Source organism: Ambystoma mexicanum, chromosome 10 (genome assembly GCF_040938575.1).
Source record: "Ambystoma mexicanum isolate Mex_15411 chromosome 10, UKY_AmexF1_1, whole genome shotgun sequence".
NCBI lineage: Eukaryota > Metazoa > Chordata > Amphibia > Caudata > Ambystomatidae > Ambystoma > Ambystoma mexicanum.
In genome coordinates, this window is record NC_090932.1 from 202584895 (window position 1) to 202602389 (window position 17495).

Below are 17495 nucleotides of genomic sequence, written 5' to 3' on the forward strand. Positions count from 1 at the left end.
AGGACACATTCAACCATGGGCAAGTGGTAGCACTTGCAGCTATGGCCTGTGGTGTCTTTGACACTGCCCATATTAAACAGAGGACTAATGGCAGCACTACAGACTCAGCCTGTTGTTATCATTGTTCTGCACGTAGTCAACAGTAGGAACATGTCAGCATTGCTTGGCATGGGGCTGGCAGCATTCTTTGCCTCCAGTGGCTGCTGCCTTTCTTACCATAGCTTTGGCCTTTGCCTTTAAGACTTCAGCCTCACCCTGGTACTTTAACTATGCCGATGAAAGTCTTGGGGCCTCATTATAAGTTGGCGGGTGCTGTATTAACTTGCCAGTATTACGATATACCGCCACGTTAGAGCACCGGCCAACTACGAGTTTGCCAAAGGGGTTTGATTTACTTGCAGCTAAAAGCTGGCGGTGAGTCAGGATCCTTACTGCCAATAATCACCGCTAATACCGGTAAATCCACCCATGGAGTCAAATGAAACTCCATGAAATAGGGATTGGCAAAAGTTGCCGATGATCATAATCCGGCAGTAATACCACCAGACCAAGTGCTGGTAATGGTGTTACAGTTTGCTGGTATGCTGGTGGTTCTACTGCCAGGATACTGGCAAACTCATAATGAGGCCCTTAGTCACCTGTTAGCACTGTACTTGGTGTTACAGCAACAGCAGCAACAGTGTTTGCCCCTCTCACTAGCACTGTCCTCAGAACCATATTTATTTATTTACCAGTTTTTTAAAAACGCGCCGGATAACTTATTTGAGTTCGGTTTCTAAGCCAGGATCCAGGATTTAAACCTCTGTTGCTCTGCGCGGACTTGTTTCCAACACCAGCACGTTGCCCCTGTGTAATCCTCCTATAGTCATGGCATCCGCAAATCTTGCCTCCCTTTAACTCTACCCTTGCTACTCTAGACATGCCAGCCACGGCCATTGGCACCGCCCGTGGTAATCTGGACACACAACCTTTTCCTCTTTCGGTTTTACCCTTGGTACTCAAACTACCATCTTGTGCAGAGAAAATGGTGGATTCTGTGTTAGGCGAGTTTTGAAATCAAACGCAATCCACGTTTTGATGCCTTTTACTGGGCTAACAAAGTATTATGCTGAGATATTTGATACCTAAGCTTTCAAAGTGCCACAGAATTCCTCATCAGATGGGGGTCTCAAGATTAAATGAACAGCGAAAAACATACACAGGGCTGCCCTTATGTTTCACTCAGAAAAATGTGAGTCTCTGACTTTCAACTCACTCCATTGATTGCAGCAAGAAGAGTGCGAGGAATTGAGTCCTGGAGGGGTCCTTTATGTGCAGGGCAAAGTATCTGTGAAGAAGCTGACACATTCTGCCTTTGCTAATCAGTTTTTAAAATCCAATTCTGAGAAAATATGCTTTAAGCAGGGTCACACTATTCACCTAATGTTTTGCATTACAGCTTAATGTGTCCAAACACTTAAGCACGACCAGTCTACCAAGGGAGACAATTCAAGAAAAAGAAACAATGCTATTTAGAGACGTGCCAAAATGTAAGATTCAAAGATATGCAGTTTGAAAAAAGCATGTGTTGTTTCACACCTTCGTCTCGCAGACCCGTCAGATGTCACATACTCAAATACAACGTCTATTAGCGTCTTCCCAGCAACCACACGCATGCCAATGCCCGACAGTGTCTGTAATGCCCGAGCCAGCCTAAACACGGCATCCATCACCAGTGTGTTACAAGTAGAACATTGTCAGAGGAACGCGAATGTTCTTGCAGCCAGCACGCTGCACTAGGGTCAAACAATAGGTCAACCAGTTACTTGGGTTACTTATGTCTGCGTGTCTGCATATACAGAAATATTCCCTCAAGCTCACAGCTGCCCTTGGTGCAAGGGTTGCAGCCATTGAAAACCCTTCTCTGCATCCACCACCGCATTTTGCAATATGGCCTGGGCAGTCAGCCCTTGGTTTTTGCTATTTTCACACTTGTGGACTCTAGCTGCCATTTTCATTGTCTGCGCCACTGGCAGCAATGCCGGCCATGTTCTGCGATCTGCATTGGCACTGTGCAGGATCGCCCAATTACCAGTTCAGTTACTGGCTCACAGAAGAAAAATATCACTCCAGTGTCACGCGTGGACAGAGAGCTGCACAGGTGTCCAACCAAGAGTCATAGAAAGGAACCTATTGAATAAACACCGGCTCCCCCCCTCCCTTCTGCAGTAATGCTCCCAAATGGACCCCGCATTGGATGTTAAGAGGGATACTCAAAAGTATGTCTTACCCCCAAAACCCCAAAAGGGAGCTGTGTGCAATCACCTGGAGGGGAGAGAGGTGTAAGAGAGAGGGTGAGAGAAGAGACTTTACACATGTTTCACAGTGCTGCAAATGTGAATAATGTTTCAGCGAATTGTCTTCATTTTGTATTAATGTCACCCTGGGGCCAGATTACAGAAACCTTGCACTGGTGTAAGTGCAAAGTTGCATGGTATTAGCACTAGGGAAAAGTTTGGACTATTTCTGAAAACACCTGTAAGTATTAGAAAACAATTGCGCCATGACAAGTGCAGTCCTGCATGGTATAAGTACCAAAGCAAAACTTGCCCTAGTGCCAAAAAGTTACATTTTCAATGCTTTTTTCCACCGGGGCAAACTTTGCCCTGGTGCAAACATAGTGAAAATGTATGTTTTTTTGCACTAGGGCAATGTTTTCCCTACTTGTTTATAACATGCAGAAATGCACTTGTCATGGTGCAATGGTTTTCTAATATTTGCAAGAGTTTTTAGAAGTAGGGCAAACTTTGCCCTAGTGCTAATACCGTGCAAACTTTGCACTTGCACGAGTGCAAAGCTTCTGTAATCTGGCCCGTCGATAAACATATGAAATGGGATTCAGGCCCCTTCTTTCTTTAGCATTGTTCCAGAACAAACTGGTCCCTGACACAAGATCTGGCACCTAGCTGCCAGTCATCTGGCCCACCTCTTTGCATAGTTTTTGTTGCACCGCAATTTTTACCGCATTTTGTTATGAGGGGCTAACCCCCATGCCCACCTTGCACCCCATCCCTCTTGCACCCACACTAGCCCAAACTATTTTGTAAATGTTCCTTAACCCGCCCCCCTCCCTCTAGAACAGCACTGCGAAATATTCATTAACATGTCAGTTTCAACAAATGTGGTGAAATGGTCGCAACGAGGTGGGCAGGTACCGCTGCCAAACTGGAAATCCTATTACCTCTCCCCTGCTATGGTTCACCCACAGCAGAGCACCAAATGACAATGTTTTCCATGAAGAAAGTCCGTAGATCCTTTCCATAGGACTGAAACATGTCAGATGCGTTAACGCTTGTAGGAATGAGCCTGACCATTCCTAGAGAAGCATTTTAATATCTCATCCTTTTCGATACATTGTTCATCCCAGGCAATGTTATAATTGTAATTGGTTTGGTTTGTAATCCTGTTCCTACATTAAATACCATTGTCGTTCACCATAAACTTCCGAGGAAGAATAAAGTGAAGGGTTACGTTGAATATGCAACAGTAATGTTTACCTATATCGTCACGAGGAAACTGGTGCACTGGCGTATGCGCTCCTATCATAAACTGTGTGCAGAAGGCCTGCCTAGGCTTGAGCTGACCTTAGCTATATGCCCTGACCAGTGCGGTAAGCAGAAGGGCTATACGTAAGCATGAATGTATGTCTCGCCCCACTGTCCTTTAATCATGCCGCATTTCTGTGTGGCGAGGGAGGGCACTCACAGGCACTCAGCAGGGCCGCATTTCACTGAGTAGGAATGATAGACACATTGGCATGGACTCTGAATTCTTCAGCACTGGGAGACACATTGGCACGGACTCTGCATTCCTCAGCACTGGGAGACACATTGGCACAGACTCTGCATTCCTCAGCACTGAGAGACACATTGGCATGGAGTGTGCTTTCCTCAGCACTGGGAGACACATTGGCACGGACTCTGCATTCCTCAGCACTGGAAGACACATTGGCATAGACTCAGCACTGGGAAACACATTGTCATGGACTCTGCATTCCTCAGCTCTGCGACACACATTGCATGGACTCAGCATTCCTTAGCACTGGGAGACACATTGGCACAGACTCTGCATTCCTCAGCACTGGGAGACACATTGGCACAGACTCTGCATTCCTCAGCACTGGGCGGCACATTGGCACATACTCTGCGTTCCTCAGCACTGGGAGACACATTGGCATGGACTTTTCATTCCTCAGCACTGGGAGACACATTGGCACGGACTCTGGCACTGGGAGACACATTGGCACAGACTTTTCATTCCCCAGCACTGGGCGACACATTGGCATGGACTGTGCATTCCTCAGCACTGGGAGACACATTGGCATGGACTCTGCATTCCTCAGCACTGGGAGACACATTGGCACAGACTCTGCATTCCTCAGCACTGGGAGACACATTGGCACAGACTCTGGCACTGGGAGACACATTGGCACAGACAGTGCCTTAAGTGGCACTACAAATCGAGCCGGGGCTCATTGAGGGGGCGTGGCCTAACAGCGGGGGCCTTGGTGGCCCTTTAGGCCACGCCCCCTTGACGAGCCCCAGCTCAATGGGCCACTGGCATCCCTGCCAGGCAGCCTTTTGCAGAGATCAGCACCCTCTCAGCCTATGCTGGAGAGGGTGCTGATCTCTGCATTTATATTCTATAGGCTTGCCTGGCAGGGGTCAGTGCCTCGCCTATTCAGCCTTAATGGTGGTGCTGCCCCTCGCCAGCTGGGGAGGAGCAGCATCCCCATCAAGGCTGAAAGTGTGAGGCCACTGGAAGCAGAGGCCTTTTTCCTAAAGACTGAAACTCCCGCCAATCCTCGGGAGCTTCAGTATTTAGAAAGCAAGGCCTCTGCTTCCAGCGGCCTCACGTTTTCTCCATAATGGTGGCGCCGGCCCACGTGCATCACTTGATTAAAGGGATGCCTCGCAGGTGCGGCGACACCATTGTGGCTGAAACGCATTTTTTTCTGAAGCCTGAAGCTCTCGCACACGAGCGAGAGCTTCAGGCAGTAGAAAAAAAATGCCTTTTCGTGTAGTGGCCGGGGCTGCCAGGGGAGATTAGTGGGCCCCGGCAGGGCCCCGCCTCAAAACGAAATTTCGGTGCCTGCCGGAGCCCAGCCCCCTCAGGCCCCGGCCCTCTTAAAGCCCTGGGCACAGACTTGTCACTGGGCGACATATTGGCATGGACTCTGCATTCCTCAGCATGGGGAGACATATTGGCACGGACTCTGCATTCCTCAGCACTGGGAGACACATTGGACGGTCTCTGCATTCCTCAGCACTGGGAGACACATTGGCACAGACTCTGCATTCCTCAGCACTGGGCGGCACATTGGCAATGACTCTGCATTCCTCAGCACTGGGAGACACATTGGCATGGACTTTTCATTCTTCAGCACTGGGAGACACATTGGCACGGACTCTGGCACTGGGAGACACATTGGCACAGACTTTTCATTCCTCAGCACTGGGCGATACATTGGCATGGACTTTGCATTCCTCAGCACGGGGAGACACATTGGCACGGACTCTGCATTCCTCAGCACTGGGAGACACATTGGGCGGTCTCTGCATTCCTCAGCATTGGGAGACACATTGGCACGGACTCTGCATTCCTCAGTACTGGGAGACACATTGGCATGGACTCTGCATTCCTCAGCACTCCAGCGGCCGATCAATGTGAAGGATTGGGGTACAAGAGCAATCAACGTAAATAATGCACATGTAAGGGCTAATGCCTCCCCAGCCTTATAGTATTCTCAGTTATGGGCACCACTCCCACTCCCTTAAGTTGTATCTTCTTTCATTTATATCAGGCGTGGCCTCCACCTCCTGCCTCGTGGTTAGGATGAATTCTCAGGTGGGTTGGGGAATGCTATTGGAAACTGACTGCACGTGTTGCATTGAGGGCGTGTGTATCGTGGACTGCTCAGCCAAAGCCACTGACCTCAAATGAAATGCAATGAAGGGTCCAGTTGTGTTCGCTTTTCTTCTGGACCAGTGACAGCATGTCTTGCGCTGGGCTTTTTGTAGATGTATTTGTGTTAATGTGTGCTATAATAGCTATAGAACACAGAGTGAAATGTACGGGGATGGGGGGGGGTCGGATACGATCCCAGAGATAGAGATACTTTACATGTTTGCTACCTTTGCGTCTTGGTCCCTTTAACACCTTTGTGGGCCAAGAATGCTCACACCTGCAAATACTAAGTTCATGTAGATGGGATTGTTATGTGTGTGTTTTCATGTATGGTACCCATTCTTTGATGTCTTGGGATGGCCCGGCAATTGAGTGGGATGGGAAGACTTGGGATTTATGGCAAGACCAAGGGAAATTGCATGCATAATCATTTCCCTTCTTTCAATGAGATAGATCAGAATGGCCCATTGAAAGGAGGTCGCATATTCGAAAGGGAAACGTATAAATGCTGTTCCTGGAGGAGGCACACCTCCTCGAGCAGCGTAACAATTATGCCGGTATTATCACATACCACAGGAAATTAGCGAGCTTTTTTAGTACACAATCGAGGGGAGGGCAATCCGCTCCCAGAAGGGATTGCACTTTAGTGGCAAGCAAAAAGTGGAGGATGCAGGTAGATATGTGGCAGTGAAAGTTAACCTAGACGGTGCCACTTTGATCCTTAGAAATATGTTTGCTCCAAACATGTGAGAGTGTGAAATCTGTGGGGGTTTTGTAAATTACAGGGAGGATCTTTCATTTGGCGATGCACAGTGAGATGGACAGGTCACCTGTTATTTATTTATTTGCATTTTTAAAGCGCTTACACAGCCCACGGGCATCGAGGTGCTGTTACAGGAATTGATAGTTTTTTAAGTTGCATAGTTGTTTTTTTTTTGTCTTAGTTGCGTATTTATAACGTGCGTAAAAAGGTTTCTAAGCGCGGATCCGGGGATCGAACCTGTGGTGCTTCTTGTCGTCTTGCTTCCAAGGCGAGCATGTTGCTGCTGAGCTATCCTCCCGGGACAGCCCAGCTCTGGTTAGAGGGCAGCACTAAATGGGCACTGAAAGTAGAAACCTGGGACTTAATTAATACTTTGAGGTCTTTCGGGCCATCAATACCAAAATATAGCGTCTATTCTACTGTCCTGGACAGTTTCTCAAGGATATGCGTTTTATATCAGCGTTCTTGCTCTCTGGGGCAATGGCAGCAGTGGTAGAGGAAATCCTCAATTCAGAACATCATGCAGACATCTCTTTTACAGAGGACTGCCCTGGAGGTGGCATATCTTGTGAGAAGAGATGACATCTAAATAACTCATATCTGTTTGATGGTGCGTTCCAGAAGTATATGCAAGATGAACTGGCCTTATTTGTACCTGAGAACAACAGTTTAGTCCAGGATAGTCTCTGCCACATTAAACGCCACTATTAGGGAGAGAATTACATGCTTTGCTTCACATCAGAGGACGGTATGGGCCAGGGACGGCGATGCACTGGAGATCTTCCTCTGGGTAGCTGAAAGGAGGAATTCTGCAACCCCCCTGAAGGTAATAGAGAAGCAGCTGGCTTGGCCAGACAGAAATGGATCATTACCTAACATAGAAGGTTGAGCGTGAGCATTTCTACAGCAAGCAGGTCTTCTTGGGAAAAGAGGTCGTATGTGGGTACAATGCAAGCTAAAGGCAGACAGTAGGAGGCCGATCTCCATTACAGAGGACGATGGGCGGATGTAAGCCAAACATCGAAACGTTAATAATGAAGCACTTAGGGTTCTTATGCAGCACTGTACCAGTGTGAAGGATCCAGGATGATCGTTATTTGACTGGCCTGACATGAGAGGGGGCGGGACTGCCTGACATGTCAGTCTCTGATGATCACATATTATAACCCTTGAAATGGATGCATCCTAATAATAGGAGCGGTCCAGACGGGTTGGCAGTGGAATTGCTCCAATCACTTAGTGACGCACGCAGCCCCTTCCTTCAGGAGGAATATGGAGAGGTTATCTGAAGAATTGAGCTACTGAAATCTTGGCAGATAGCCTTCTGTCCAGTCACACTATTAAATGTTGATATTAAGATCTTGGTAAAACATGTTGCACTCCGCCAGGTTGGGATAATACCTCATTTGAGTCATAAAAATCAGATTGGGGTTATCCAAGGTCAAAAGAGTTATGATAATCGAAGGGCGATCATTGATACTGTTCACCTCCTCAAATACTGTCCTGAAGTACTGATGCAAAGAAGGCATTTGAAAGGGTGGACTGTCTCGACCAACATGCACGGTTACGCTGGCTTCAGTTCCCCCCCAACGTTCCCAAATGTTCTCCACGCCTTGTATAGAGAAGCAAGAGCAGACATGTCTACAGATGGGGTGAGAGCTCAGTATTCCAAAATGCAATGTGGCACACGACAGAGCTGCCCCATGCCACCTCTTCTCTTTAACCGCTTCTTTGCAAGTTCTCTGACAATGCTGCCTGTTATATTTATTTCATGTAAAGTTCCTGAAAGAATAGCTTTTAGTATTTCCATCATTCAATGCTACTCAATCAGTCTCTCTCTGGCATGAAGGCAGTGATCAGTGCCTGCAGGAGTGGGAGGCAACAGATACGCTGCAATACATGTTTGCTTTGAGGATGTTAGCGTGTTTTGGTGTGATGTATTCAGTGTTTTACTTGAATAAACTCTGGGATATAAATAAATGCTGTGGTGGAAGTGCTAAATTGATACATTGACAGGCAAAGTTCTATGGATATTGGAATCTGACTTGGATATACTGCACCTCGGTAATTTCCAAACAACCAATGGGTCTACAAAGGGAATTTGAGCCCAGCGGTGGCAACCTTTTAATTTACCGGGGATTCACAATCCTTATAGTACAGAGGATTTAATGGAAAGTGAAATCACTGGAAAGTACATCTCCAGAGGTGTCACCATAGACCGGTGCATGTGGGTGACACACTTGTTTTATTTGATGACACTGCTTTCCAACAAACCTAAAAAGTGATGGAAGGAGGTGTCCCAACTAATCATAACCACTGTGTATGGTAGGACCCTAGAGGACGAGTGGATCCCCACGCGGATCTATTCTCTCTGGGTTGATCACATTTCTTCCTGCAGCCTTGCATTGAGGTTCCAGTGGGACAGAGCTCCTGAAGTCCGAGTGGTATGGAAAGTGTAGAATTGGGTTTGGAACCTTGGTTACAATGATGCTGGATATGGCAGTTGCCAAGTGGTGTAGTCGTACCTTGGTATGACTTTCCAATGACTGTTGGAAACAGTTGGATGTTTAAAGTAGGTCGGATTTATTGGTGCATTGTTCAAGTCACAAAAACTGCTCAAGGTGGGCAGGCCAACTTGTTTGCAGTTGCATATTAGGTATATTCAATTTGCATATCATGAATTGACATGCAAATGGCTATACCGCTTGGCAACTGCCATATCCAGCGCCATTTTAACCAAGGTTCCAAACCCAATTCCACACTTTCCTGCACCATTACAGAAGGAAACCAGCTATTTTCAAACCTGTTTTGGTTCTTCAAAGAATAGGAACAGTCCAACCTGAATTAACAAGGCACATTCTCTTCGGCACAGAAACACTACAATACCAAACAGGGTTCTGCCTTGTTGGACCTAATCACTGAGGTTCAACCTGTTTCCCTGGGCATGGTGAGCAAAGCATGCATGGCTGAGCATTCACTGACTCACCAAGAGAAACAACTTTAAACTCAGACATGATGGATGGAATAAATCGTAACCAGTGACATTCCTCTGGTTAGCCTTTCATTTCAATGAATTGTAGGGTAATCCTCCAACAACCAGAAAGAGAAATAACAACCTTGTAGGGAAGAAGGATTGGTGCAGCCTTTATTGAGAAGAAAAAGAGATCTACTTGTATACAAAAAGAAAATGGCGACAGGGTATTACGAGTCGTCTGCCATGGAGTTCTCTTTCCTCTTCAAAGCAAACAGCACATGATAACTGCAAAAATTCGACAGCTGTGATGCACACGATATACAGTGTTCTTCCCCCACGCTCATAGGTGGCCACCTTCATAGATACTACTAATTACGCATGGTCCCCCAGCTCATTGGCCACATCCTCTTCGACTCCAACTTCTTCACACGTGGGTTTTGATCTCTTACCTTGGGTGGCAGCTAGGTGATTGGTTAGATTACTGAAGTCACTGCCCTGCCCTAAGGCCTAATCACGAGATGTGCACCTGGCCATCAACATCAGCTCAGTGGATAACTTCAAGATCAGTATGGTCCTTGCGAATAAAGCAATTCTTCTCTCATCCCAGACACACATGTGCCCCCACCATGCCTTCCTGTCGCAATCTTATGTGAATTGGCATCACCATGTACTCTCTCTGGTACAAATCAGGGGTCCATTTGTTCTCTGCTCCTCCCTTATCAGCTATACCTCTCAGGGGCAGGCCTGGCTCTCCTGCAAGTCCCACTAATCAGTCTAATGTGTGAAGGATTTAGGTGGTCTGCTCTCAAACACCTTGTAGTTCAAATGGGAAGGCCATTATCCTGTGGGGCGCTGGTGTCCTAAATCTCGACTTGTGTTTTGGCAGCTCGAGACCTCTGCCCTGGCTCGTTTTCTACCAGCCGCAGCCCTACTCGGGTTAGGCAGTTCACATTCCTTTGAAATTTCGCAAATCTCTAACATGATACATTTGTGTGTGTACATGTTCCTTACCTCGCCTGGATGGGGGTGGACTATGGAAGCACTGGACCTCATTGTTCTTTGTTCTCAACACGGCCTGCGAGGACCCAGGCCTAACTTCAAACATGGTGACACTTTTATATTTCTCATCAATGGAGCGAGGACATATGTCATGTGTAATGTACACACTCAGTATATCTACCTAACACCCAATAGGATTGTTTTAACTTTACTCTAAACCAGTGGTCTTCAAACTTTTTTGGCCAGGGCCCCCCTGAGCAAAATTTGGGCAGGTCGGGACCCCCCAGAAATGCCAAATGGACAGTATATATTGCGCGCCGTCACCTGCTCCCATCAAAGTCGCTGGGCTCCCTCATCCCACTCCTACCCAGTCGCTGGTCTCTCCCCACCCCATCACACACCCAGGGCTCTCCCCACTCTGCTCCCATCACTATCCCATGGTTCCCGCCCATTGTGCTCCCACCATAGTCCCTCGGTTCCCCCATCCCGTTCCCAACACAGTCTGAGGGCCAGTGGCGGCTGGTGAATCTTTTTTAAGCGGAGGGGCATTAAGGGGAGATTCGGGGGGGTTTCCCCCTGTGAATTTTTTTTTAAATAATAGGTTAAAATGTTGCATTGTAGAGCATACTTTTAACAAAAAATGGGTAAATAGCCAAACAGTTTGCAATTGTTGCTGGGAGTCCAGGGGGCAGGCATTGATATTTTATTTCTATCGCGCTCGTACACAAGTGTTTCAGAGCGTGACAAGGCAAGGGAGGGGAACAGAGGAGAATAAAACAGCGATCTTACTAGGCCCAGTGACATTGAGAACGCGCAAGTGTGAGGGGAAAAGTGCAAGGAAGGGGGGAGAAGTGGAAAGTGCGAAGCAGAGGAGAAACAGATAAATAACAATAAATAAATAATAAAGGCAACAAACAGTGGTAGTGCAGCCAGCAATTTGCAAGTGCTACGTTTAAGGCAGCAGACAGGGTAGGTCTGATAAGTGCAGGAAGAAAGATGGTTCTCCTCAAGTTTTAGAGTGGCAGGGCGCTGTTCCAGAGGGAGGCCCCAGCCGAAGACGGAGATCTACCCCCAGCTCGTTTCTTTGATAAACGACTGACCCTGAGGGAGTTGGAGGTAGAGGAGTGAAGAGCTCGAGAGGGGAGGTATTTGCGGAGGAATAGCTGAAGGTATTTTGGACCGAGGCCCCAGAAAGCCTTGTGGACAAGGCAGAGGGTTTTGAATGATAGATGTCCGGTAAAAGATACCATCCCTGTCCCCTGGGCCCCACTGGTCCTAACACAATGAACATGATTATGTGTATATGCAAGGCGCTGCACATTCATACAGCAATCACTCTATCATTCACATGAGCATCCATCACCATACACTCACTCATAACGCATCCATACACATGTTTAAATAAAAACAATGAACATAAACGTACCTTCTGCATTGGCCTGTGTGTGGGTGCTGCTCCAGCTGCTCTGTCCGTATGTGCGAGGAGGCGCAGGAGCTCCCCCTCGGACATACAGACATGCAGTGCCCCAGCCAGCATTTCCAATGAGCTATGCAATGCTGGCGAAGCAAAACGCCCCAGCACTTGCATGGCTCAGTGAGCATGTGCGGCTGGGGAAATAAACTGAACTGTCAAAGGGAAACAGTGTTTCCCTTTGACAGTTCAGCCAGCCCAGGAGCACTCCATTAGCTGGATAAAGCAGCTGAGGGAGTGCTCACTGTTTCACTGGGCTGGCTCCTTAGCTCCTCCATAATGGGTGAGGGGCCACTATGCAGTTAGTACTGTTGACCATTGTTGCTGAATATATCACAATTTACTTACATTTTAACACAAAGCACCCCTTTGGGTACTATTGAAACAGTGGGCTTCATAACTACTCTGGCGGTAGCTGTGCCGGTAAAACCGGCACGGCTGCCACTGGAGTTGCATCCGGGTCTGGCACCCGCGAATGGGCAATTACTAGGTCATGCCGAGTTAGGCGGACATGATAATTGCCCTTTCGAAGGTGCCGGTAGATCCCCATTCCCATTTGAGCCCCATATGGCTCAAATGGGAAGGGGGAGCTCGGATGCACCGGCACCGTTAATAACGGTGCTGGTGCATCCGACGAGCTGAGGTCAGACCTGGCGGGGGCTGTCAAGCACCCACGAGCACAACTCTTACTATGGCGGAACGGTAGCAACGGTGCCGGTAGCTTACCAGCACCGTTGTTACTGGTCCGCCATAGTAGTAATGAGGCCCAGTCTGTGACTAAAGGAATGAATATCCATTTACAACTGTGGGCCACTTTTTCATTGTTGCCTGAGACAGTTTCATGCTTCAGCCCGCCCATGTGGGCCACCCCTGCCCATTTCTTCCAATCTAAAAAAAAAAAAAAAAAAAAAATATTTTTTCATGCTGAGCTCTCAGGGCCCCCCTGGGATGCACCCGCGGACCCCTAGGGGGTCGCGACCCACAGTTTGAATACCACTGCTCTAAACCTATCTACTTTGCTACGCACAATATACCATGTACTATTTATCTGTTCCCACAAAGCACCCCCAACCCACTGAACCCACTCGTCTTCATTTCCTGTGTAGTCATATATTTTCCGCAGTCTGAATCGTTTGAGAGGGTCTGGGATCTGAACGTGCATCCCAACAGAATGCAAAGCAGTCTTGGTACTGCCACCCACGTGAGCAGTCTAGCTTGCACTGCTAGAACCCAGGGCCAGGCTATCGCTAGGGTTGCTTGTGTTTCCATGAACAGGGGACATGGTCTAGCAGTTCGGACTACACTACAACATTTTGTGGCAGTATTAGCATATGGTTGGCATCCTTCTGTACTGGCACAAGCATACTACAATCTAATGACATGGAAGGATTTCCAGAGCAATAATAATGTTAGATAACGTGAATAGATAACGTGAATAGATAACGTGAATAGATAACGTGAATGTAATTTGTAAGATATCCTGTAAGGTTGATGCAACGGCTGAAGAGATCTGTTTCCAAGCTGCAGGTCGTAGGTTGGAATTTTGGAAGAGCCGGCAAAGTATTTCATTCTTCTCAGGATTATTCAATTAATCATATTGTCTGCCTTGGGTAGGAGGTCAGCAAACAGAGTTGCTGGGGTGCCTAAGCTCTGGAGAAGCGTTTTCCAGTAATGTTGCTGGTAACAATGGGAGCAGCAGGGGATACCTACATGTCCTGGACGGTGGGAAAGATGTTACAATAATTATATGTAAGCGTGAAAGGTTGCACCCCTGCATTGGGGACCCCATGTTGACAGGCAATAGGCCTAGATCGGGAAATTGCACTGGCATACTCACACACAATCAAGACTCATGTCCCAGCCAAGCCCCCTTGCCTATCAAGCATTGTAGTACATCACTGATTGCACTTTTCGGTAAGGAGAAAACCATGGGTTACAGTGCCATGAGCAAAGAGCAACCTAATGAACACTCCAAACTGTGGTACATACTATATAAATTGCCATTATGTTGTTGTGTGGCATTGCAGTGCTGGTCGTAATATGAGTGTTGGTGAGTGGGTGGACAATGAAATTAGGGATATGCTAGGAGTTTTTGTTTGCCTACAATCGTAGTTGTATGGTATCGTATGGTGCCCTTCACCTACAGTGCAGTGTACTGTTCTTCATTTGCCTTTGGGCGGTTGTCCGCCAATTTTACATAACTTTGCTGCCCTTTGAAACCATGGAGGTTGAGGTTGGGCACTGTGTGGATGTCACTTAACATAAAAGAACATACTGTCAGATCATCGCTGCAATGGGTGATAGCTTCCCTCAAGATGTAAACTCGTAAACTCTACGGCGGCCCACTGAAGTCCTGCTTTTGTATGTTTGTCATACTGTTGAGGATGAACCAATGTTGGTGCCAGGCAGGTTCATATTAATAAAGATATTCTCTGCATCCTCCAGCAGGATACTGAGGGCTATGGCTCACCAGGTTTTAGGACTGCGGCTTCCATTAATCCTCTCCCACATAGGCAATCGTTGGGGATTGTGGGAGTCATGAGCCACACAATCGCTGCAGACTCCTGCCCTATGACTACGAACATTTACACTAACCAATGCATTTGATGTCAGCCTTGCAATGTGATTAATAACATTGTGAATGTGTTTTTCTCTCTAAGTGCCAGCATTACCCTATCCATCTGGGCCTGCAGTCAATTAGGAATTTCTATTATATTACTGCTGGACCAATACTAAGTTGACTCTGGCTAAACCAGTAGTGGATTTAACTCAGTTGACAAAACCTATTTAGAGCTCATGGATACTACTTAGTACAGCTGCTTCCGTACTTTATATTTCTGACATTAGGTGCAACACTCACATATATCATAGAGGGGTGGGGGGGTTCTCTGTATCCAGAAATAGGAAACGCCTGTAATATCCCTCTCTTTTTTAAAATGTATGGCACAGTTCGCCTTCTCCCACCACACTTGACTTGCCTACTCTCAGTCCATAGGCTTGGCAGTCCCAGAATGACTCTTGTGGGGCTGGTTTGATTTCGAGAAATTAAATGTATCCCTTGACAACAAAAAGCTTCCACTCTTCAAGGAGTTTGCTTGAACACATCTCAAATACATCACACAGCCCACAATACAATTGGTAACAGGTATGGATCGTCCTGAAATGTGACTTCCAGTTAATACTCCCCTGTCCTACAGTTACCATAAACTATACTCTAGGACTTGTCTAACTGTTCTCCAGATCTACACTGTACTTTGCTCCATGAACAAACAGCCACACTATTGAAAACACCATTCCAAACAGACTCAGCTCTGCTTGAATAATGTTTTGGCTATGCGCATTTTTCCCCACCCCTAAACACTCGTCTCATTTCCACTTCCTCCACAGACTACGGTCGGGATACCCTGGTAGGAACAAAATGCACCAACTTTAGATATGATATGATATGAAGTAGCATCTATAACTAGCCTGTACACAAGTGTTTCTAGGCGCGAGACAAGCCACTTCACTCTGGGATGGCTGTCGCGGTGAGTTGGCACAATATACCAGGTACATAAGATAACATTATTTAAAGAACAATCATTGTCATCTGTTAAAGCATGCATTAATGAGGTGTTTTGTGTAATGAACACTTAAGAGACTCACATCTGGGTGATCCCAGTTTTCAGGAGTCATGGAAAATATCATGTATTTAGGTGGGGTGATTTGGCCGGAATAGCATTGATTTGTGAAGTGGGGCAACCAGACTTGGAGCCCATGTTTTCTGGTTATAGGAAAGCAGGAACAGTCATTACATTAGGATCAAGCATGCAGGCTCTTACCGTGGAGCCACCCGCATGTTCCCTACACAACCAGGGAGAACCAGCCAATGCATGGACAGACAGGTAGGAATACTGGAGGAGTGACCCCTGTGTAGTAGAATACGAAGGCATGAAGGCAAAGCAAAAGAGAAACCTTCTATTGCCTGCCCTAGGACCGGAAGGTCAAAGACAATGCAGTGGGATTCCCCTTGACCCACTGCTGAAGCAGGTGACATGAACGTGTAGGAAGGAGAATTAAAACAATCAGATTCGTGTTATGCACTTAAAACAAGTGCAGCGATGAATCGGTTCATCTCCTACCTGAGGAAACAAAGACATGAAGACAGCACAGAAGAATGTGACACAGCACTTCGTCTTCCCGCATTATCATGCACATCTGGTGCAGGAAGCCCCTCAGATGAACTCATCCGAGATCAAATAATAATACACAAAGGATACACATATACCAGAGCGCTTGTGGATGTGTGCTAAGCCTTCATTGGAAGATCCGGTAGGGCCCACAACACTGTGTGTGACGGCAACCAATAAGAAGAAAGGAAGAGTTGTAAATAGTTCATGGGCGATGTGCTCGCCTTGGAAGCAAGACGAGCAACACAAGTTCGATCCAGGGTCCGCGCTTAGAACCTCTGGGTATTAAGCGCGTTATAAATAACCTATCATATCATGTACTCCTTTTGGGTTCAGTTGTGTTAGTTCTAAAAAAGGGAAGGTGCGTTTGTATCTAAGGAACTAGTCTTGTTGCCATAGAGAATGGATTATGGGAGCCGGGTTGAAACAGGGGGGGAGTTGGAATCTACGGACGCCGGTTGGCGATGTCTGGGAGGCGATGGTGGGTGGGGAACAATTTGGGGATGTTGTTAATCACGAAATCAACTTGCTTACTGAACATCTGCGGCGTGTGGTCCAGACCTCAGTTGTCTGGAATCTAGGTTCTGTTTTCATGATGTGCACCTTTTTAAACGTCATTATGATAAAATATGTGATAAGGCACGTGAATCCAATTGCCAATGTCAAAGACAATAAAGCAGGATTGTACCCTTGTTTTGCTTGACAGGAGACATGCTATGCACCTATCCCCATCTAGAACCACACCGCCCTCTCTTTATCACCTCATGCCCAGGCGCGGTCTGTCATTATTGCAAGGTAGCTCATCTACCCTTTTGCTTGGCATGCCAGCCTCACTTTGAGTTTAACATTTTACAGAGAGCAAGTTTAAAATGTTTACATAATATAATTGTTTTGTTTTTTAACATCTTCTCTTGACAAGAGTAACCACCATGTGTTAAATCAAAATGTCCTTCCTTCTTAGAGTTACAAGCAGATTAAAAGCAAAGACCTATTTTTATCTAGGAGCACCAAGGTAATGTTTAGTTCTGTGTGCTGGCACAATACCCCGTAGCCAGGTCCTCTGGTGGCTTACGCAGACAGTCATAACCCCAACTCTTCCATAGAGCCTGTCCGTGTCCCCTTCAGCTCCCACCGTATGGACAATGCACCCTCAGTTTGAGGGTGATATTCCTG